The 23,800-nt window shown below is 43.3% G+C and overlaps 1 long non-coding RNA gene across 1 annotated transcript in view; it reads left to right on the top strand.

Moving 5' to 3' along the window:
* Positions 1-5,101, top strand: part of LOC134956631 (uncharacterized) — a 70,073-nt gene extending 64,972 nt beyond the window's left edge. The window contains exon 3 of the long non-coding RNA XR_010186034.1: positions 4,157-5,101. This is a non-coding gene — a long non-coding RNA (uncharacterized LOC134956631). The remainder of the gene's footprint in view (positions 1-4,156) is intronic.
* Positions 5,102-23,800: the final 18,699 nt, after the last annotated feature.

The raw sequence follows: 23,800 nt of genomic DNA, 5'->3' as shown, positions 1-23,800 counted from the left end.
CACCTACCTCTAATCTACCCCCCTGCTTAACCCTACTCCTAACCTGATCTGACACCACCTACCTCTAATCTACCCCACTGCCTAACCCTACTCCTAACCTGATCTGACACCACCTACCTCTAATCTACCCCACTGCCTATCCCTACTCCTAACCTGATCTGACACCACCTACCTCTAATCTACCCCACTGCCTAACCCTACTCCTAACCTGATCTGACACCACCTACCTCTAATCTACCCCACTGCCTAACCCTACTCCTAACCTGATCTGACACCACCTACCTCTAATCTACCCCCCTGCCTAACCCTACTCCTAACCTGATCTGACACCACCTATCTCTAATCTACCCCCCTGCCTAACCCTACTCCTAACCTGATCTGACACCACCTACCTCTAATCTACCCCACTGCCTAATCCTACTCTCTAACCTGATCTGACACCACCTACCTCTAATCTACCCCCCTGCCTAACCCTACTCCTAACCTGATCTGACACCACCTACCTCTAATCTACCCTACTGCCTAACCCTACTCCTAATTTACTTCTACACCACCTACCCCTTAACTCCACCACCGCCTAACCGTACTTCTCCTCTGACGCCACCTGCCCCAAAACTCCCCCACTGCCTAACCCTACTTCCACATCACCTTCCCTTAACTTCACCCACTGCCTTTCGCTACTCATAACCTATTACCATATCACATATATCCCTTATCACCCCCACAGCCTAACCCTATTCCTACATAATCTACCCCTAACCTCACCCATTGCCTGTCCCTTCTCCTTACCTATTCCCAGATCACCTACCACTAACCTCCTCTGCTACCTATCCTTACTCCTGTCCACTATAGTGCCTAACCATATACTACCTACCCCTAAGCCTATACACCACCGGGATCGGTATGAAATACCTACAATCAAAATTCCGACGGTCGAAATCCCGACAGCAATTGACCGACGGTCAAAATCCCACGGGATATCCGCCGGCGGACTCTGGACTCACCCGTCAGTGGGAGCACAGGATATCAGTGGACCAGTTTGAAAGACCTGCAGCACGAAACATTCCTTGAGGTATTTATCCCTCAAAACACCGATTATATCTTTAACCTGCATGGGACATTATCACCTTGGGAGCCCTCTTGCTGTATAGATGGACTCAGACTAAACAGTGATTGACTTCTTGTGATCTAATATGAGTTGAACCAAGTATAGCAGCTACATATTTATTTAACTAGGAGTGCACTTTAAACCAGAGGGAGTAAGCCGCAGATTTGTGCACCCCCTGCGTACACAAGCACCTTATCTATCAGTATAGGTGCAATATCTCCTATTTGGACACAGAACTTCAGGAACGTTTCCTTTGAGCTTTTATCTCTTTTTTTATACCCATTCCGGACATTATTAATTTACATGTCTTTATGTTGTATGTTGTATGTTAGTTTGTTTGTATGTTTACCGGTAATAGGCAAGATAACTTTCTCATATACTTTTCTATGAGAATCCATTACAAGCAGATCACTTCAGAGATATAAAAAGACCCTTTTAATATATATCAGATTTGTAATACTCATCATTTTCAATAAAGAATATTTATATTATACATATAGTGTTATTTATTTTTTATTCGTCCTAGCTTGCGCTGGGGATATCCTTTTGTACCCTGTGTTTATAGAGTAGGATTAGGTAGTGATTCCACATTTCCCTACAGCAGCAATTTAGGTATAGCGAACTACTTATCTCTCCATTAGCGCAGTGCCACACACCCTTTTTTTTGTTTGTTTGAATAAAGTTGCAATACTGTGAGGCATATTTTGAATTGGGGGTACTATTGTGTGGCCATGCCCCTTGCAAGCAAAAACACACACCTTTTTGGGCTGTGCGCCGAATGTGCACACTGTTATTATTTAAATTACAGGGGGTAGGAAAAAAAAAAAAGGACTGCTATGGGTGGGGGGTGATGGTGCTCGGAAAGGGGTCCAGGGTCAGAGGCAGAACTAGCGGTGGTGCTAGGGGGCACCAGCCAAAATCTTGCCTAGGGCATCATATTGGTTAGGGCCGGCTCTGCCTAAACTCCATATTGTATAGCCCCCTGCATTTCTAATAATATCACTGTCTCCATAGCATACCTCTGACCTCACATCCCCACCTCACCTAAAGACCAACACAATCCCTCTCAGCTAAATCCTAATTATCCTCTGATTCTAAACCAGCTTTCCACCCGCATGCATGGCCCCTGATCTGTACCCTACCCTATGACCAATTGTTCCAGGACATTCATTCTCTACTTATACATTTAAACGAGATGCGGTTATGTTACCGGCGCTCGGGATTCCGGAGGTCAGCATGCCGTCGCCATGTAGTAGCATTTTTCTCATTATTATTATTTATTTCTAAATAAGTTTTATTTCTGCAAAATGTATCTGTAAAGTATAATGTTGTAGAAGAGTTTTCTGCCCAATGATGTGTCAACGTGTGTGATCCACAATCTAGAATGTCGCACCTACAAACACACACACCAATACACACACAGATAGAATGTCGCACATACAAACACACACACACACCAATATACACACACAGATTCTGCCTGATAGACACAGACGAGGCATTGCTATGGATTCTCACATCTCCTGGTGCTGTAATTTGCAGACACTTTATCATGTGCTACTAAAGTGCTGCCTCACCCACAAGATAAATCAGGGAGAACAGGGGCAGCCAAGTGGAACAGTCTGACTGCGAATAGAGAGTTAGTAATTTCGTCTTTCCACAGGTACCAGTCAGGTGCATTGACTTCTACCTACTAATTACTGCTAAAACAATATGTGTTTGTTGGAAATTGAAAGGTAGCAGTAATATAAACAGCGGAGAATCAGGTCGTTTTACAGCTGGGTGTGTGACAGTCTGACAGATAAGTACAAGATAAAGAAGGGATAAGGAGGACTCAGAATAGAGAGAAACACTCAAGGAATCTCCTGTTGTTTTTCTGTTTTATTGTTATCAGACACCAATGGTTTTATCTGAGCTGTTCAGCGTCATTGAGGTTGTTTATAAACTGATTAGTGTGGAGCCCAAATGCAATCAGCAGGGGGAAGAGGAAGGAAATGCCCGTTATATAATGATTAAAGCCGTGTAATAAGATTAGTAGTTGACGCTGTGTGTACGTACCCTAAAACCAGAACTAGTAAAGCAATGGATTTAAACAGGGGGTGTAGGCCTTCAGATAATCGTGTGTTTGTAAAATGCCCTTTTACAGGTTTTTGCTAAATGTATTTTTAAATATGTTTTCAACTGACTCCGGAGTGGCCAATTTTTGGCCTCCTACCTCCAGATATTAGAGTTCCTAGAGATGTTCATTAGCAATTTCATCATCTGCCCATAAAATTATCTTACAATTATGGATACAGTATACACCACCAACTCTCCAAATGTTCAAAGAGAAGCTCATTTTATCTTTCTTATGGATTGGCTGGAGGCAGCCCTTCAGGAAGAACCCCGAACTAAGAAGGTTTCTGCAACTTGGGAGAGTTTCATAGAGGTTCTGCCGATTTCTACTAAAGAAGCCATATCTCAATGTTGTTGGAACACTCTGCGGTTTGATGAGACCCATATTTTTGTTAATGAACCCTACATTTCTCATTGCCTTTGTATATATTGCTAGACTGGGTTTCAGATTCCTTTCACCTAACATGTGTGTCAGTACAGTGGATCCATTATTATCCTATGTGTGTTGGTTATTGACTTTAATATATGTGCATACATATTGCTATGCTGAAACTTGAATGACTTTATTGTCACATGTTGAAGCATCAATAAAAGAAAATTGTTTAAAAAAGATAGATAGATAGATAGATAGATAGATAGATAGATAGATAGATAGATAGATAGATAGATAGATAGATATGCTTACATACAATCCTAAAGGTTTTTTTTTTTTGTTTGTTTTATATATAGGATGAGTTTTTTTTTAGATTTCTGATATCAAAATCTGACCTGAATGAAACTGTCAGAGTGGTAATGTACGTACAGTAGGTCGGTGCTCTGTTGAACGACCGTCATCTGTCTAATTTGTTAGTAATTTATATGGCCACCTTAGCTATAGATCCAATTGTGTGACAAGCGGTACCAACAATTCATTACCTGTGTTTCTATTTTTAGGTCCTGGGCTATAGAAAACCTCTAATATGTTATGAAATATTGGAGAATTAAGCAATTGGATCAGCCACAATACAGACAACAGGTGGTAGAACATGGTCATCACTGGCAACTGCACATTCTTTATCACTTACTGCAATCAGTACTTTGTTATAGAACACATGAGTCAGAAGTAAGAGCCCTCGCCTGTGTGCAGCCTTTATAAGGCCCTCCCTCTTTCACAGACATTTGTTTGGCTGTTTATCAATTTTGACTTCATCGCTCATGAGTTTACTTTTTCCATTCGATCAACTTTGACGTTTTCCCCTCACTATTTTCGCTTCTCTATCCCATCAGCCTCAGCTTCATTCCCCACAATTCTACATTCTCCACTGCATTGATTTTGTTTTGTCCCTCTCTATTAAACCTTCTCTAATACTGTCAATTGACTTCGCATTCATCCCTGGTTATTCTACCTTCTCTAACTGATTGATTTGGCTTTGTCCCTCACTTTTCTACCACTATTCCCCATCAATTTCAGATCCAGTCCTCACAATTCTACCTCTTTCAGTGCATTAACTTTTATTTGTCCCTCATGATGCCACGTGAACCAATGCATCGACTTTGACTTCATCGTTTTCTACAATACTTCTGTAATTCATTGACTTCACCCTTGTCCCTCACGCTCTACCTTCTCTAACCCATGGGCTTGACTCTTTTGACTCTCCATCTCTAACTATTGAACTTTAGCTTTGATTCTACTTTCTCTCACCCATTGACTTTGACTTCATCCTTCACTATTCTCCTTCTCTAACACAATGATTTTGGCTTCATCCTTCACTATTCTCTTTCTCTAAACCCACTGACTTTGGCTTCATCCCTCACTATTCGACTTCTCTAACCCATTGACTTTGTCTTCATCCTTCACTATTCTCCTTCTCTAACCCATTGACTTTATACCTTATGATTCTGCCTTTTCTTACCCATTAACTTCAGCTTTATCCCTCACTATTCTCCTTCTCTAACACAATGACTTTGGCTTCATCCTTCACTTTTCTCCTTCTCTAACCCATTGACTTTGGCTTCATCCTTCACTCTTTTCTTCACTCTATATCATTCTACTTTCTCTAACTCACTGACTTCACTGTCCACCATGATTATACCTTGTGTATCGTATTGATTTTATCTTAATTCCTTACAAATCTTTCTGTAATGTGCTGGATTTGATTTTGGCCCTCTTGATTCCAGCTTCTCCAACCAAATGACTCTGGCTTCACATCTTAAGACCACATTCTGAAAAAACATTTATGTCCCTCGTCATACATATTCTCAGGCCTAGATGGTTTGGCCAGTTGTGATACATCTCTGATCATTACCAAAGCCAACTGACTCTCTCCGTAGAACCACCATCACCGTGACAATTTGATTTCACTCTAAGGGTGGAATGTATTAAGATACATCGCCGCCCTCGCCACTTATCACAGCGATGTTGATCGCATATGTACTAACATATGCGATCAATATCGCAATGTGGTGATGGAGGCCCCCCGCGATACCTGTGAGGTGGTCTGCGGGGGGTCTCCGTCACCTCCCCGGGATCTTCAAACTGCCTAGACGTCGGGAAGCAGCAGCAGGCTGCCCCCGGCGCCTCCTCCTCCACTCTGCAGCCGGAAGTACCTCCGGCTGCGTTGCTGGGGGGGGGGGAGATTACTTTCCAGTACCAGGGCACCCTGGAGGAAGGTATGCTGGGGGGCAGGGGGGTCGGCGTCTACTGCGGGGGCAGCGGAGGCGGCGGGTTGTGGCGGTTGGCGATAAGAAGCCCATAGGCTTCTATAGGGTATTGCCATCCTGAGATGGCGATACCCTAAACGGCGAAAACGCGGCGGTAGGGTCTTAGTACATTTGAAAATGCTGTAAAACCCCCTAATTTTTCCTTTAGTACATCTCGCCCTAAAACTGCCAGGTTATACTTAGTAGTTTTAAAAGACAGACAATGGTTATTCCACTGCATTTACAGCTTGGTCACAATGCCTCTGGTTCATGGGGAACTAACAGTTTGCATTATAAAAGTGAAGAACATTAATCCAACAATACGGTTACCTCCATTGCTGATACTTTTGAAAACCTTAACAGAAGTCCTAGAAAATAAGAGTTCTAAGATAATACATTTTTGACTACAGTAAATAATGAAATTGGTTCCAAACATGCCACAAAACAAATGTACGGAATTCAGTGTACTTTGGGCAGCAATCACTATATTTAATTCACCTAGAAATTGCCTTATTTTCCCCACAGGTAGAATTTAGTTAGTGAAGAACTTCGTATTTTGCAACACAAAGAAAAACACAACAATTAATGTCACTGGTTCCCACCTCACGTAATTTACCAGCAATAAAACCGGTCTTTAGTCATGTGTGTCACAAATTATTGAATCAAAAAATAATTGGAATAATGACAAGAAAGTGAACACTTTTCCCCCTCCTTCTTAGAAAATAATTGATTTCAGCTTTTACTTCTATATTAACTGCAGAAAAGTTATGTAAAAGTATAAAATTATATTCATCAGGCTGCGAAAGCCATACTTCAAGCGATTTGACATTTATGAAATGTTACAAAGGGCTGTCAGTACTTCATAAAGGTTGCGAACACCCACGGAACAGTATACAGATACTAATATGAAATTAGTCACATGTACACAGACAGGCAGTAAATGAATCTGTCTAAGCACAATTGGAGGTGTGATGACCAAATTAATAGTTTAATTATTACTTGGTGCCCAAAATTGATTGTATGCCCTCTCACCTAAGACAGCCGAATTTCTGTTCCTGGCGCATTCAGTCCCCCAATTAGCTAATCATTCAGCTATTACTCAGGACAAATTCTCCTGTTCACTTATAGCTCAGAGAACATTTGCAATAATCTTTTCTTCATGCATTTTTGTTGTTGTTTTTGTAAACTAATTCCTGATTTTGAATACGTTTTACGAAAAAGGTGCATACATGTAAACAGCAAGAAGAGTGACGTAAAGATATACATCCACAGTATGTAAAATAGCATATAGGTTTATTTCAACAAAATGAACACAACAACGAATTAAAGAAGGGAGAGGTGAAACAAACTATGAAGAAGACAAAAAGTTAATAGATGATTATCCTTAGAGGCAGCCAAACACATCCCGGTGTAGCTGCAAAGTAGATTAATACCTAGAAGAAAGGAGACAACTTGTATATATGTCTTCACCGGTGTCAGCAAAATCTCTTCCTACAATTCGGCAATTCAATTGAAGCATCTTGCGGGACAAAGCTCAGATGACTGATACAAACCCAAGCTGGCTCTTTGTGGGGAAGCACAGTCCACACAGTCCATTTGTACAATGCTGAATTTGAACATATCGCCCAAAGGCATTCCCTTCATGTTACATTCCTAATTCGCATAGTATAAATAGCATAAATGTTCCTTACTGAAAACCTGAACTGTTTTTAAGATTTCATCTATCGCCCAAGCTCTATACAGAGACAGAAAAAGAGAAAATGCAGATGCACACTCTATTGTACTAAGCACTAAGCAGAATAATTATAAGAAATTCTGCAATCTTGAGGTGTTTAGCATAATTTTTGGCCAAAAATAAGGGCCCACCAACCTTCAACAGTGCTGACCTAGACTTGAACCTTAGGGTTAGGGACCCAATAGATGAAGTCACCTGGTCGCATTTTGGTGGATGCACAGTTTATTCTACGCACCTCAGTTTTTCGCTATGTTAGATTACAGAGTTTATTGGAATTATCCTGATTAGCAGTGCTTATCAGCAGTTTCTTTTTCCCCATGGAACTACAACTCTTAGCATGATAACACCTCTTATTATATTTGGAGTTATGGTGTACAGTCCAAGGCCCACCCATGCTGTTATATTATATTATATTCTATACAGATCACCATTTTATTGTGGCCTGAATGCCAGGATCAAAACTAAAGATCTCAGAGGGGAAAGTAAAGTGGAGATTTTGTTTGGGTAGTTTAAGACAAATATTCACAGCATTAGGATCTACGGCTAATAATCCATCGCTATATAGCTCAGGCGGAACGGTACTTTGTACCCAAATTTCCCAACCTTTGTTACATTTCCAATTGCATATTAATGTGAGATATATAATAATATTGGGGGTCATTCCGAGTTGATCGCAGCAGCACATGTTAGCTAATGGGCAAAACCATGTGCACTGCAGGGGGGGCAGATGTAACATGTGCAGAGAGAGTTAGATTTGGGTGGGTTATTTTGTTTCTGTGCAGGGTAAATACTGGCTGCTTTATTTTTACACTGCAAGTTAGATTTCAGTTTGAATACACCCCACCCACATCTAACTCTCTCTGCACATGTTATATCTGTCCCCCCTGCAGTGCACATGGTTATGCCCAACTACTAACATATTTGCTGCTGCGATCAACTCAGAATTAGGCCCATAGTAAGCTATTAGAGGGGATATGTACCAAGCCTTGGAGAGAGATAAAATGGAAAATTGCACCCAGCAACCACTGAACTTCTTACAGGGGCTAATTCAGATCCTAAAGGATCTGCACCCTGATGCACCAAGTACCGATGCTCGGTACTTTGTGTATGCACATGGAGTACTACGGTAAGTCAGACTCAGTATGTAACACATTCTCAGTCTTCTGAGCCCAGATTACTAATGATATATGGGAGCACTACAGTAAATTAGACTCAGTATGTAACACATTCTCATCCTACTGAGCCTAGATTACTAATTATATATGGGAGTACTATGGTAAGTCTGACTCAGTATGTAACACAGGGGGTCATTCCAAGTTGATCGTAGTTGTGCTAAATTTAGCACAGCTATGATCGTTTACTCAGACATGCGGGGGGACGGCTAGTCTGCCCCGCATGTCAGTGCCCCCCCCCCCCCGCACAAATACAAAAGCATCGCACAGAGGCGATGACTTTGTATTTGAGGAGTAACTCCCGGGCAGTGCAGCTCCTGCTGGCCGCAGCGCCTGCGTTGGCCGGACCGCTCCGCCTAAACGGCGGCTTAACGCTGCCGTTCAGCCCCCTCCCGCCTAGCGACCGCCTCTGTCTCAGAGGCAATCGCTAGGTAACGAAAGCTGCCATGAGCCGGCGCACTGCGGCGCCAGCGCATGCGCAGTTCTGACCCGATCGCTGTGCTTGCGACAAACTGCAGCGAGCGATCGGGTCTGAATGACCCCCATAGGCTCAGTTTACTGAGCCTAGATTACTAATGATACATGGGAGCACTACGGAAAGTCAGACTCAGTATGTAACACACTCTCAGTTTACTGAGCCTAGATTATTAATGATATATGGGAGTACTATGGTAAATCAGACTCAGTATGTAACACATTCTCAGCCTACTGAGCCTAGATTACTAATGATATATGGGAGCACTACGGTAAGTCAGACTCAGTATGTAACACATTCTCATCCTACTGAGCCTAGATTACTAAACACATAGTTAAAAAAAGGTATGCAAACTTCCCAAGGGAATTTTAGAGCAATGTTCTTCATCAAAATCCATTACAGTATCATTAAACTGTTTGCACAAGATGTGACTAAAACACTGACTATTTAAATTTAGACTAAAATGAAAACTGAGATCCACTGAATAAATCTTGACTAAAACTAAGCCAAAGCAAAATACTAAAATGTGACTTTAAACCAACTACAATTTTAAGTAAGTTACTAAGACTAAAACTAAATAGAAAATCCTTGTCAGCATTAACACTGCAGCAGGGGGCATCAGCATGTGATAGACTCCTCCTGCTGCGTCACCATACAGCGCTGTCACTGCTGCTTCCAGTTTATCCAACCGCATCCGAATCAGCCCCCGTCATTCATCTAGCACAGTCTATCTATACTATGGGGTCGATTCTATTCGGCAACTAATGAATAGCGCCGGGAATTAGCTCCCGACGCTATTCAATTCAGCAACTAGTTACGTCGGCGATGGCCCGTTCTCGCCGACAAAACAGGTAGTTTTGTCGGGAGAACGGGCATTCTCCGACTTAACTCCCCGGCGCGAGGCTGATTCCCGACAGAATCAGCCTCGCGCCGGCCGCGAGGCAGCACTTTTGTCGGGTTTCTCTTCTCATCCCCCGGGGATGAGAGAAGAATTCCCGACAATTGCAGGTAATTAGTTGCTGAATTGAATAGCGTCAGGAGCTAATTCCCGGCGCTATTCATTAGTTGCCGAATAGAATCGACCCCATTGACAGTTAATGGCTGATTCTATTGGCAACTTCTCTACTCTATCTCTCTCCAAGGTTTGATACATCTCCCCCCTAAATATGAGAATAGGCTAGAAGAATGCACAACATACGCTCTACAGCAGTGCTACGATCGCCTGTGGAGACGTCAGACAACTTTGGGAAGTATGATACATTTGTATATAAATAAATAAAATAATATAGAACATGACATTGGCTCCTGCAAACAGGGCTGCACCCTAGAACAGACTTCTGCTGTATTGGTCACAATGTACAATCTACTGTACTTAGGCCCTCATTCCGATTTTCGCAGCGCAGCGATCAGGTGAAAAAATGGCATTTCTGCGCATGCGTATGCCCCGCAATGCGCACGCGCGATGTACGGGTACAATGCCCTTTGTGGTTGTGCTCAGGTTCTAGCAAAGTTTTTCTTCGCACTGGCGGTCGCTAGAAGATTGACAGGAAGGGGGCGCTACTGGGCGTCAGCTGACCGTTTTCAGGGAGTGTTTGCAAAAACGCAGGCGTGTCTGAAAAAATGCAGGCGTGGCTGGGCGTTCGCTGGGCGTTCGCTGGGCGGTGTATGACATCAAATCCGGACCGGAATAGGCTGAAGTGATCGTAAGCGCTGAGTAGGTTCAGAGCTACTCTGAAACTGCGCAAACTGGTTTTGCAGAGCTCGGCTGCACAAGCGTTCGCACTTCTGCTAAGCTAAAATACACTCCCCAGTGGGCGGCGGCACAGCGTTTGCACGGCTGCTAAAACTAGCTAGCTAGCGATCAACTCGGAATGACCCCCTTAGTGCGTATACGCGTCCTCTCCACCTGATCATGCGCACGCAGTATGGGAATACAACATGAACACCACGCAGCCTTTCACCGCAGCATTGCAAATGCAATTACAGGCCTGATAGCGAGGGAGACATTGACTGCTTTCATAACCTGCAGCGGCGCATCATTATGTATCGCTGCGATAAGAACATTAAGAATCGCTGTGGCCGGGATAGCGGTGATCAGGCCCCTCAGGAGCATTAGGAATCAGCTGCTCGTATACCGGGGGTTCAAATAAAACAGAGGGAAAAACAAAACGTAAACACAAGAAAGTAACGTCAGTCTGATTCCCACATATATGGCGGAGGCTCCATTGCAGCCGCAATAACCTAATAAACCAAAGAAGATATAACCACCTATGAAATATGTATAACAACTGGAGTACTTAGACCTGTATACAGCGCCAGCCAATCAGCACCTAACTGCCAGATTGCAGGCTGTTTGAAAAATGACCGGAGCTGGTTTGTTTGTTACTTTGGGGGTCATTCTGACCCGTTCGCACGCAGCGGTTCTTTGCTGTGGTGCAAACGGGTCGAGACTGCGGCTGTGCTGCGTCAGCAATGCACACGCGCGTCGTTGCCTGGCAACGGTCGTCACCGGGCAGCTACGCCACCAGCGCTAAAAGTGATTGCAGCAGTGATCGCAAGAAGATTGACGGCGGGGAGGCGTTCCAGGGCGTCTACTCACCTTTTTTTGGGCGTGGAGATCCGAACGCAGTCGTGTCCAGGCGTTTGGAGGGCGGATGTCTGACGTCAATCCCGGGACCTTCGTCGTTGGATCCGTCGCAACTCGCAATGGGTAAGTAGGTCTGACCCTGGTCTTGATTTGCAGGAAACTTCTTTAGCATAGCAGGGCTGCACAAGCGAACGCATCCCTGCTATGCTAAAATACACTCCCCCATTGGCGGCGTCAAGTGATCGCACGAGCAGCAAAAAGTTGCTACGTGCGATCAACTCGGAATGACCCCTTTATCTCTCTCCAAGGCTTAGTACACAGAACCCTTAGAATTATTATTATTATTACTAGTAAGCATTGATACATTATGGAGCATTGTACTTGGCGCGGACCATGATTCCAGTTACATGCAATAAAACAGAAGGCAGAAATGGCCCTATGAGCTTACAATCTAAGAGGTGAGGGAATCACTGGACACATAAGGTTGTAGCTTCTGGTGGAGAATCCGCACATGGCTACTGTAAGGCAACACAAGGTTAAAGCAACCATAGCTGACTGGCTTCCTGTGCCATTACCGGTGTTGTGGTAAAGCTAAATGAGGTGCGACAGTGTACGGACACCCTTTGTGGTGTCGCTGTGCGGAGCCTGTTATTTATCTGTAGCCTCATGCTCGCTGCAGGATGTGATATGATGCAGACAAGGCCTTCAGGCTACGCCAGGTAATAACATGCTATAGTAATGGAAGGATTGATAAATAGCCACTTAGAAAGGCAGGTGCAATAAACTGGTATATAGGAGCTTTTAAGGAAGAATGAATCCAACAGAAAAGCAAAATGAGATACAATGTACAGATAACCAGTCGCCTAATTGCCATGCGATGGGCAGAAAACCTGCAAGAAGGGGCATTAAACAATTACTGGCATACAGCAGGGCGCCACCTGAATGCAAGGCAGCTGACTAAGTAATTGCCCACTTTATAGCTTTCAGTCAGTAAAAGTCTAACAGCAGCCCGGCTTGTGTGATGAAGGCGGTGTATTATATCAGTGTGATACCTTGCAGGCGAGAGCAGGACATAATCCTCAACCCATGGAGTTTCTGCCGCACATTACAGCAGTGACACAGGCAGGTGACGCCAAGAGTCCAGCCTCCTGCAGGAAACAGTCTTCAGCTGCAAAATACAGAGATAACATAAGAGAAGCAGAGATACCGTGTACAACACAAATATATGACCCAAAGCAGGTGCTATTATCATGTAGTGCAGGACCACCAGAGCAGAGACGCCTTGCTGTGGCAGGAAGCCCACCGTTTGTTTGCAAATGTGTGTAACTGAGATCTCTGCTAGGCTATTATCATGTAGGATGTATGTCTCTTTTGCTGGTCCTTTATGGTGTGCTGGGGGAATTTGTTTTTTTTCTAGTCTATGTACAAAGCCTTGGAGAGAGGTAAAGTGGACGGAGATAAAGTACCAACCAACCAGCTCCTAACTGTCATTTTCAAGCACAGGCTGTAACATGACAGTTGGGAGCTGATTGGTTGGTACTTTATCTCCGTCTACTTTATCTCTATCCAAATCTTAGTACATACAGCCCTCAGTCTTTACTGTGCGTGTCCCTTCATAAGATGGTGCAAGAAGGTTTTGTGGACAGATTCTGCTGTTGTAGCGCTGCGCTTACTCCAGAGCAGAATTTACGCAATTAGGAATAACTGCTGGTGACTCGGAGTCAACGCAGCTTGTGGCTGTAGGGGTGTAACCGGGTGGCAGCGGATGGATAGCGGTGGTCCTGTTACTTTGATGCATGCATCTCTACATATAGGTGATTATGGGCAATTAGTCCCGTAAGTGCAATCTGAGTGCAATGACGGCTGACCCTGCATCAGCCCCAGGGGTGTCTGGGTAAAGCGGCCAAGGCAAAAGGATCCTCCAGACTATAGGGCTCATTTATCAACGAGTGATAAAACTCGTTGTGGATGATAAAACTACTTGTGTATGATAAGTGTTGCTCCAGTCAATCAGCTCCGGTCGTGTTTGTCTTTTTATTTCCCACACACAAAAATGCCCCTTACAAATTATGCCCCACAGTAAGGATTCTATTAACTTAATTCCAGGGGTAAATTATGCCCCACTAGTGTCACTTACACACCTAATGCCCCCTGCAGTGCCGCTTACACAAATAATGCCTCTAGTAGGATTTACTGCCCTACATGCTTGTTGCCAGGGGTATCTTGCTCGTTGCCAGGTGTTACGTGTTCATTGTCAGGGGTTTCTTGCTCGTTGCTATTTATTACATGTTCATTGTCAGGGGTTTCTTGCTCGTTGTCAGGTGTTACATGTTCATTGTCAGGGGTTTCTTGCTCGTTGCCAGGGGTTACTTGTTCATTGTCAGGGGTTTCTTGCTCATTGCTATTTATTACATGTTCATTGTCAGGGGTTTCTTGCTCGTTGTCAGGTGTTACATATTCATTGTCAGGGGTTTCTTGCTCGTTGTCAGGTGTTACATGTTCATTGTCAGGGGTTTCTTGCTCGTTGTCAGGTGTTACATTTTCATTGTCAGGGGTTTCTTGCTCGTTGTCAGGTGTTACATGTTCATTGTCAGGGGTTTCTTGCTCGTTGCCATTTATTACATGTTCATTGTCAGGGGTTTCTTGCTCGTTGCCAGGGGTTGCATGCTAATTGCAGAAAGAGACCCTGTGCCCTGCGGTGGGCTGGTGGTACTGCATACCACCACCATATTTCTTAATGGTACTCCGTACCACCCCGTATCACCCTACTTTCAGCATTGTTGAAAAGTGACAGTTGGAATGGGATTGACTGGATCACCATTTATCATACACAAAGGGTGAGATTCAAATGATATATCACGCCCAATTTCCTTTCTAAAATGATCTCTGTTATCACGCATATTGCGCCCATAGTAATCAGGTTTAGCTGTGTAAAGGGTTGGGTGCCTCGCTACTCCGGGGGAAGCGAGCTGAAATAATGATACAACATCCCTGAGGGAAGAAACAGAACAGGTGTGGAAAGGGGTGAAAAGAATTGAATCCCGCCCAAAGAGTTTTATCACTCATTGATAAATACTCCTATACAGTATCTTACTGTATATTTAGTCATTCTTTTCATTACCAGACAGCAAATTCCTCTCACCACCCACACACACAAATACACACACATACACACACGCCGCACACACCGCACACACACACCGCCGCACACAAGCATTAGTGCAGAGTGAATCAGAAACACTTGTAGATGTTGAGGCTGTAATGAAATCATTCACTCATTGTATTTCAGAGCTGATGGATGGGTTGTAGGGGTCACACGCCAGACCCTCGTACTGCCTGCTATAAGCAGCAAGCAAACTGTTCAATACCAGGAAATAACATTAACGCTGTTCTCCGTCTTAGTCCCAGTTGCTTGACAAATGTTTTCTATCACCATATTTTATGTCAACAGCAGTTCAGCTCCTTTCTATAAACATACGTCCTCACTTGTCTGGGGGCTACAGAGACCGGCCTTCAGGAGGCTACGGAGACCGGCCTCCAGGCATTTTATATGCCAATTTCTTTTTTTTTTTATTCTAGTGTAAATCATCTCTTCTCCCCGCTTCTCTCCAGTCTTGGGAAGCTGGATGTGTGTAACAGAGACTGCAGTAGTCAGGGGGGATAGTGCCCATTACTGGCGCTTAGGCCAATATGAGTTAGTAGCAGTAGCGGATCTTGCCACGGGCAAGCAGGACTTTTGCCCGGGGCGCCGCCTTCTAGAGGGCGCCGGCGCCATCCAGAGGGCGCCCCACCATGGCAAGATCCGCTACTGCTGTGCCCTCCGCTGCCCGCTGTGTCCCCCTGTGAAGGGTACTAGACGCTACGTCATACCTCCCAACTGTCCCGATTTTCGCGGGACAGTCCCGTTGTTTGGGGACTGTCCCGCTGTCCCACCCGCGGGCTGTAGTGTCCCGCGGTGGGGGGGGGGGGGCAGTTGGGAGGCTTTGTCTCTCGCTGCCCTGCTTAGCAGAGCAGCGGTGAGTAGACGCTGTGCGCATGCGCACAGCGTCTATTCATTGGAGACAGAGGGAGAGGGGGCATGCCAGCAGCTCACAGAGCGCTGGGCATGCCCCTTCAGTGACGAAAACGGGGCGTGGCTCGCAATCGCGGGTCCTCCTGCGAAGACACGCCCCCTTTTCGTAGGTCACACCCCTTTTCGGGAGCGCGCGTGTGTCCCTCTTTACAGTAGGGGAAAGTTGGGAGGTATGCGCTACGTGTCTAGTTTCCCTTCGTGGAGAGGACCTTTGCTGTGTGGTGCGTGATGATGTCAAAGGAGCCCTGATCTCAACATTATCGAGTCTATCTGGGATGACATGAAGAGACAGATGGATTTCAGCAAGCCTACATCCACAGAAGATCTGTGGTCAGTGCTCCAAGATGTTTGGAACAACCTCTCTGCCAAGTTCCTTCAAAAACTGTGTGCAAGTGTACCTAGAAAAATTGATCCTATTTTGAAGGCAAAGGGTGGTCACAACAAATATTGATTTGATTTAGATTTCTCTTCTGTTCATTCGCTTTGCGTTTTGTTAATTGATAAAAATAAACTATTAGCACTTCTATTTTTGGAAGCATTCTTACTCTGCAGCATTTTTTACACACCTGCCTAAAACTTTTGCACAGTACTGTATATATAAAATATATTTTAAGAAATGCTGGAAGGGTTGTAAAGACCACAGTAGCTGCATCAGATGGTTGAGGGCCAGGAACTACTCCGCTCTTTGGAGATCTGAGAGATTATTTTCCAGGAAACTCAGCTGGAGAGCCACAGGTTGGCCAGGCCTGTTCTAGCCTCACTGATGAAAGGCCGGGGCTCATTACCTGCAGTGCTGAAACTTTGGAGCGTCCGGGGGACCTCTCAGATCTGTGAAAAAGCTAAGTAGCTCTGATAGAAGTCATAGCTTAGCGAACACAAGCAAAAAATTAAATTAGAGGGGTGCAATCATTTACGTAGCTATTGAAACGTAATATTCCGAATAAAAGTGCGCAACTTGCCGTGTATATTTCATACAGAGCCCGTACCACCATTTGCCTTCACCTTTATAAGAAGCACAATGTTTGGACTTATAGTATTAGGGAACATTCAATTACAAACTAAGACATTTTGAAGGATAAATCCTAAAGGATAAATACTTTGTTTTTCAGTCCACTTATTTCATGCCTGTGACTATCCACAACCTCCCTTCCACTGCCCTCTCTGCAGAATCAGCAAACACATGGTCTGCATTAACATTATCCTCAGCAGCCAGAGAAATCCCAAATAACAACTCCTCAATATTAACCCACGAAAAGGCTGGCTCTTTGTGGCCTGCTTTCCCGGACTTGTAAAGAACAAAGGGGTTTTTTTTTCTGCAGAAATAGGCTGATTTCTGAAGGATGGATATAATTGAGTTTCAAGCTTCTTCCAAATATCAAGGGAGAGGTGAATTCTGGGTCCTGAACAAAACTCCATTAGCTACCAGTGAATAAAACTTATCCCACACAAAGGCAGGAGCATTTGCTAAAAAAAAAAAAAAAAAATTATTTTGGGTTCGCAGGTAGCGGCTTGCATTCAGCGGCCAGAATGGCGCTCTCGGAGAGTGGGATGAAATGATTTTCCATAGAAAGTTTGCAGAGTGTTTGTGCCTGAGAGTCAGATTTCTGGTTTGTACATGGGGAGGAATTCTGTAACTCGCTGTAATGTGTAATCAGGGGACCCGGCTAGTGCCAATTTCAGGCTCGTCTGCTATGCTTGAGTGAAGGATTCTCATTTTACAATAATTTTTCAGTTAAGGGATCACTAAGCCTAAAATCCTAGTTGCTGTGTATAAAAAGCTCTCACAAACATATACATGATTTTTTCAGAAGCTTCTGGCTCTTATAGTGTATGTTTGTGTGCGTGTTTGTGTCCGTGTGTGTGTGTGTGTGTGTGTGTGTGTGTGTGTTGGGGGGAGTGCAATGTATGAAGACAGGATTTGCGGCATATAACGCTTGATATACACATAGGTTACTTGAACTATTCAATGAGATTATGTTATATAGAAATGCTATAGAAATGCTAAAACAGGCATGTTTACATTGGAAAAGAGGAGACTTAGAGGGGACATGATCAACATCTACAAATATATAAGGGGTCAATACACAGAGCTTGGGAGGGATCTGTTTTCTATAAGATCAGCACAGAGAACACGTGGTCACTCGCTTAGGTTAGAGGAGAGGAGTTTCCGCACATTGAGGCGAAAAGGTTTTTTCACAGTAAGGACAATACGTGTTTGGAATTCCCTGCCTGAGAGAGTAGTAACTGCGGACTCAGTCAACACCTTTAAGAATGGGTTAGATAAATTCCTATTGGATAAAGATATTCAGGGTTATGGTGCGTAGGCACGCATTATAGTTACTCTAACTAGTCCTAACATAAAAATAACTAGTCCTATAATAAGACTGCATAGGAGACCACAAATAGGTTGAACTCGATGGACAATTGTCTTTTTTCAACCTTAGTTACTATGTTACTATGCAACTATATAAATTATAGTGTTATTCTTCAGTAACCCAGTGGAGGACATGTTTCCCCTGAAAGCAATCAGATTAGAGCTGGTTTTAGTTGTCTATTGCAATCGTTTTGCTGATATTCAGTGACGTTACCTACAATTATACTGTGTCGGACAGATTACAGGAAAAGGGCACTTAAAATGTAATTTCCAAAAATGTTATTATGTATATATATATATATATATATATATATATATATATATGTGTGTGTTTGTCTCAATAACATGTTGATATATTCTTGTTCAGGTTCCTATTCATGGTCTAGCCCTCTTGGCCCCCGTTAGTTGCATTAGCAGACACCAAAGTATTGAAGGAATTAAATTGCGGCAAGCTGTTGCGAAAAGCACCTGTCCCCCTAGGCCTAAGTAGTGGCAAAAATCGGCACTGACAGGCAGTGTAAATGCGCAAGCGTGAGCTCAATACTCCTATGGATCCCTCTTCGCGTACCGTATTGCTTTCCAATAGGAAGAAGAAATGCGGCTCCAGAAAATAACGCCATTTAAAGATGGCATCAGTTCCCAGAATCATTGTTGTCTACGCGGTGGCTACATTTGGCCACTACTGATGAATGGGCCTGTTACTTTAAGCATGAGGAAACTATGTAACTGGCCCATTTACCTTAATAATGCAGCCAATCATGTGATGTCATCCCATTACTCAATGAGTTCACCTGTTGCTGGGGCACATTCAAAATGGCAGCCTTTGGGCCCTTGTCACGAAGAAACAGTGGCAGAGTCTTCCCAGCCCATTGATTACTCACTTGTCCCGGTGCTACGGTCCCTGGTGTCCCGCCTCTGCCACAGCTGCATTGTTCTCTCCTTTTGGTGGGGTCAGGGCGTCCGAGTGTGGCGTTTCCCACCGGCGAATGACCCTGGGCACAGCCATCTCTTCACTCATCTAAAAATATGTACCTATCCAACCGCTCCACTCTGCACAGATCTGCAACTCTCATCGACACTCATTACTTGCTCTCACTCAAAATTACAGGACTTTATCCGGACTGCGCCCACTCTGTAGAATGCCCTCCTACGCACAATAAGACTCACCTCTAGTCTCCAAACCTTCAAACGTTCCCAGAAAACTCACCTCTTCAGACAAGCCTATCAAAATCCGGACCCACCCACATAACCTTCAGTGCTTCTCTATCTAATTACATCCTCTCTGTACACTACAGTATACATAACATCACATATTTTGTATTTCTTCACTTTCCCACCTCCTGACCTTTGCCCAACATTGCTGAGTGACAAAGTCATCCAGCCCATTAAGAACCTTTGCAATCTGGTGGACCATTATGTAACAGGTAACATCTATCCTTGTGTATCAAAGCCTATTTCCCTATAAGCTTGTGAGCAGGGCCTTCCTACCTCTTTGTCTGTTTTTACCCAGTTTTGTTCTATTACTGTTGTTCCAAATGTAAAGCGCAATGGAATGTGCTGCGCTATATTAGAAAATGTTAATAAATAAATAATAAATAAATCACCTGACAACTTTATCTCCAATGGTGTCTCAGGATTCACCTCCATTCGGTCTCAGCCAATCGTGGAGAGGCGAGCGGTATAATGGAGGCTTTCTTGTACCTAGAAGGCACCAGTGCAATGTTGTCTTTTCCCCTGCTGCATGCTAGCTGTGTTCTCCTGGAGTTACTCCAGCCATGAGACTATTTGCACAGTATCCATCTCCTGCGTGACACAGGTGAATTGTACATATGATAAGCGTGGCATGTTGTCACTGTGCTAAGAAGCTTAGAAGACTTTTGGGATAATTTATTGCACTTATTCAAAGGGGTAACTATTTTTCCCCCTCATATTTATGAGCATTGTGGTTCCATAAAGAGAAGAGCTTTCTTTGCAAAAACAAGTAAGTTTCCTATGTAAGTAAATGTGATGACCCCAAAAAGAGAACAGCCTCGTTTTCTGTCTTCTAGACAAGAGAATACAGATCTCGGAATGATATTCCCTGCTGTGACTTTTTATTATATCGTTTGTTTTAAACCCATATGGTTTCTTGCTTTAGATACTAGAAACTAATCCCATCTGTGTCATGTTTCTTTGTGAATCCATTCTTTAGAGAAGTCATATTTACAGTAAAGAGGGAAAAAATATCCTTCTCCTCCTTGGAACCCAGCTAGGCAGAGAGGACACCGCATAGCTCCGGGGAATGGGGAAGTGAAGGAAATGACATTAGGAGGTTCTGTACTTGTGCTTATCTCATGTCCTTTGTGTATTCAGTTACTTAAGGAACAAGTAAACTCATTTCCTAGTAACTAAAACAGAGGGGGGAGAAATTGTGTGCATAAGAACATGCAATTTGCAAATATAAAGTTCATAAATGCAAATTGAGGCTGGTTTATTGGTTCATTAATCCTCCTGCCTCCACCACTGTCTCCTTTTTCAAAAATACTATGAAGAAGTTGCATCTCTCTGCCCCCTGTTCCCCTGGGCGGCTCCTCGAACAGACACGATGGTCTCCTCAGCCTGCTCTCCGGAATTCTCTAATGAAGCTCTGAGTCACTGGGTACTGGTAGGGCTACAGGAACCATAGGACGCTGTTGTGAGGAGGTGGAAGAGAATCAACAAGTGCGCTTCCCTGCCAACAGCGAGATGTACAAGGAAACAATGAAACGTCGGGCCGATTCCGCATCAGTCGCCAAAGTGCGGAAATCGCTATTCAGCTAATTCCGCACTTGTGCGCATACATGCACGCCGCTGTGCGCATGTGTGCATACATGGGGACTTAAACTGCGATCGCAAGTCTAAGTGCGGTGAGGGGCGGTAATGGGGTGATGCCGCGGTGGTTTTTGGGAGTCGTTGCGGTGTTGCCCCCCAACACAGCATTGTCTGGACAACGGAGGTGTGTCTAGACCATTTGGTGGCCGCGGTGGCTGCGTTACGTCATGCATAGCCAATGCGACTCAAACATGGCGGTCCTGCATCTGCCTTCGTAGCTAGGCTGCAAAGGCAGGGGGCTACCCTAAAGATACGAGCGCTTCGCTGTTTAGTGAATCACATACATTTTAGTGGAGGTGAAGGACCAGGCAAACGCTACAGAAATACAGAGCTGACAATCTGAATGGATAACATAACGTTTGTTCAATGGGCCATAAATAAAACCAAATTGTAACAACTGCTCCTTAATATTTGACACAAGTCTGCCTAATGGTATACAACCATGGCTGAAGAGCACAGACAAAAGCCAGCAAGGGGAAAGTAAGATTTAAATAATAAATAAATAATACAATTAATAATAATAATAATAATAATAATAATAATATTATTATTATTATTATTATTATTATTATTATTACTAATTATTATTATAATAATACTACTACTACTACTACTACTACTACTACTACTACTACTAATAATAATAATAATAATAAATAATGATAATATTAATACCTATCCGTGTAGCTCTAGTGCTGTAGTGCAAGAGCGAATTTAAGTTCTACCAGCTATTTCAATTTTCTCACTTTTAGAGTCCAGCTGATTTGAAGGTAGGAATATGTTACAATTAAAGAGTTGGTCATTTATCCTGTATACTGCACTTAGGAGATCACTGCGCTCGACACTCTGACATAAATCGCACTCTTAATATTCAGCCTTCTCATTTATAAAATAATCATCAGCAATTTAGAAAACTTATTACGGTATGAAAATGCCGGTAAGTAAGTTCTCATGAAATTATCCAGAGCCGGTCTAAAAAAAAAAATGCAAATTAGAAGCATAATTTTGTCATGATGAATATTCAAACTTTTTTTTCTTCTTCTGAAAATGTCGCCTCTGGACCCTACAAGTTTGCAGCCAAAAAAAAGGTACGTCAGCTCAATGCACCCACGGCTAAGATACAAAGATATTTGTCTTTTCTGTAGGAAATAATAAGCTTCATGTGGAAAGTACGATATGAAACCCATTGAGGTTTGCAAGTTCAAAACTTGTTGTTTTTTTACTTATTTTATGCTGCAGTGCAGTCTCCGTAACTGGGTTCCAGGCCGGCTCTTTAGGTTGTGAAAAATAAAAATAGATTTAGTTCTTCCATAAACACTTTTATATTCTGCAGCCTGACTTTCCCCTGTTTGTGCCTCAGTGACTTATTAAGTAAAAAATATAGTCGGTTAAATGAAAAACCAGCATAAATCAGTGTAACGACAGATCCCTGTAATAGCTGCTGGTCCAGTGCTGGAAAATCTGCATTTTTAGCTGAAGCACCAGCCCAGGGAGCATCCTAGGTGCTCATTACAGTGTTTTTTCCTCTCCCCCCCCCCCCTCCAAAAAAATAAAAATGATTTGCTTTAAAATTCCACCTATTTATCCTCAAGTAATGAAGCCATTGATCACTTTTTATCGCTCCTAATTTGAGCACCTATTGAGTCCAAAAACCGTGCGAAGCCTTTGAAGAACACTTTACAAAACTTTTTTCTTATTTCACATCTCACTTTAGGCCTCGGATTACATTCCTCGCTAATGCGTTGGCATTCCCCGTGTCCAAAATTCCTCGGGAGAGAACTTATCTTATGTTTTTGAAAAAAAAAGTAGGTGAATCAGCTGCAGCCCCAAAAATTACACGACCAGCTCCACTAAATGCTGGAGGAGGGGCCCGCCTCCGAAAAAGGTTTGCCATTATCCAAACGGGAATTCCATCTCTAATCACCGAATACAACTTATTTCTAATTTTGTTTAAAGTGTTTCAGCCCTTACAAAAACCAGATCAGGCCTTTTTGTAAACCTACAGCAAATTAGAAAGTTTGGCTTCAACTCAGCTCAAGTCGAAACATTGGGTACTATGTAAATCATGGATTTAATAGCTGAGTAACCAAACACATCTGTTTCTGTTTTCTAGAACTTAATAATATAACTAGCAAATTTAAACACTGCTTTCGTTAGCTGGCGAGCCCAGGCAAGCGGACGACGACGGCCGTAAGTCACAAGGTGTTGTATTTTTGAAGCGAGGATACCATTTGATGAACTGTTAGTCTGAGCAGTAACGAGACCTCTCCAAGACTTCCCTCTGGTTGTCTATGATTGACCCTGAGCTGCCTCTTTTTCTACTTGCAAAGTTTGTCTTAAACAAACAGAAGGGGGATTACAACACTGAGCTCACACCTGCATTTTTCACATTTTAATCTCGGGTTTTAGTGGTTAATGCTTCAGAAATCCAAGAGGAAGAAATGTTGGAGATCTGCTGGAATCAAAACTGAGTTCTTCCATCCGGACTGTTCCCCTTTATTTATTTTAGCGCTAACTCTGTTGTAAAATGTTTAAATTTGACAAATACAGAAAGAGCAATATGGGGAAAATAATCAGTCACATATGGCTTTAATGATGTGAATAAATCTGACGTAACGCGAGGCGCTGCAGAG

Source organism: Pseudophryne corroboree, chromosome 9 (assembly GCF_028390025.1).
Source record: "Pseudophryne corroboree isolate aPseCor3 chromosome 9, aPseCor3.hap2, whole genome shotgun sequence".
In the NCBI taxonomy this organism is placed as follows: Eukaryota; Metazoa; Chordata; class Amphibia; order Anura; family Myobatrachidae; genus Pseudophryne; species Pseudophryne corroboree.
Note: the sequence above shows the minus strand (reverse complement) of the source record. Positions and strands in the feature narration are given on the sequence as shown.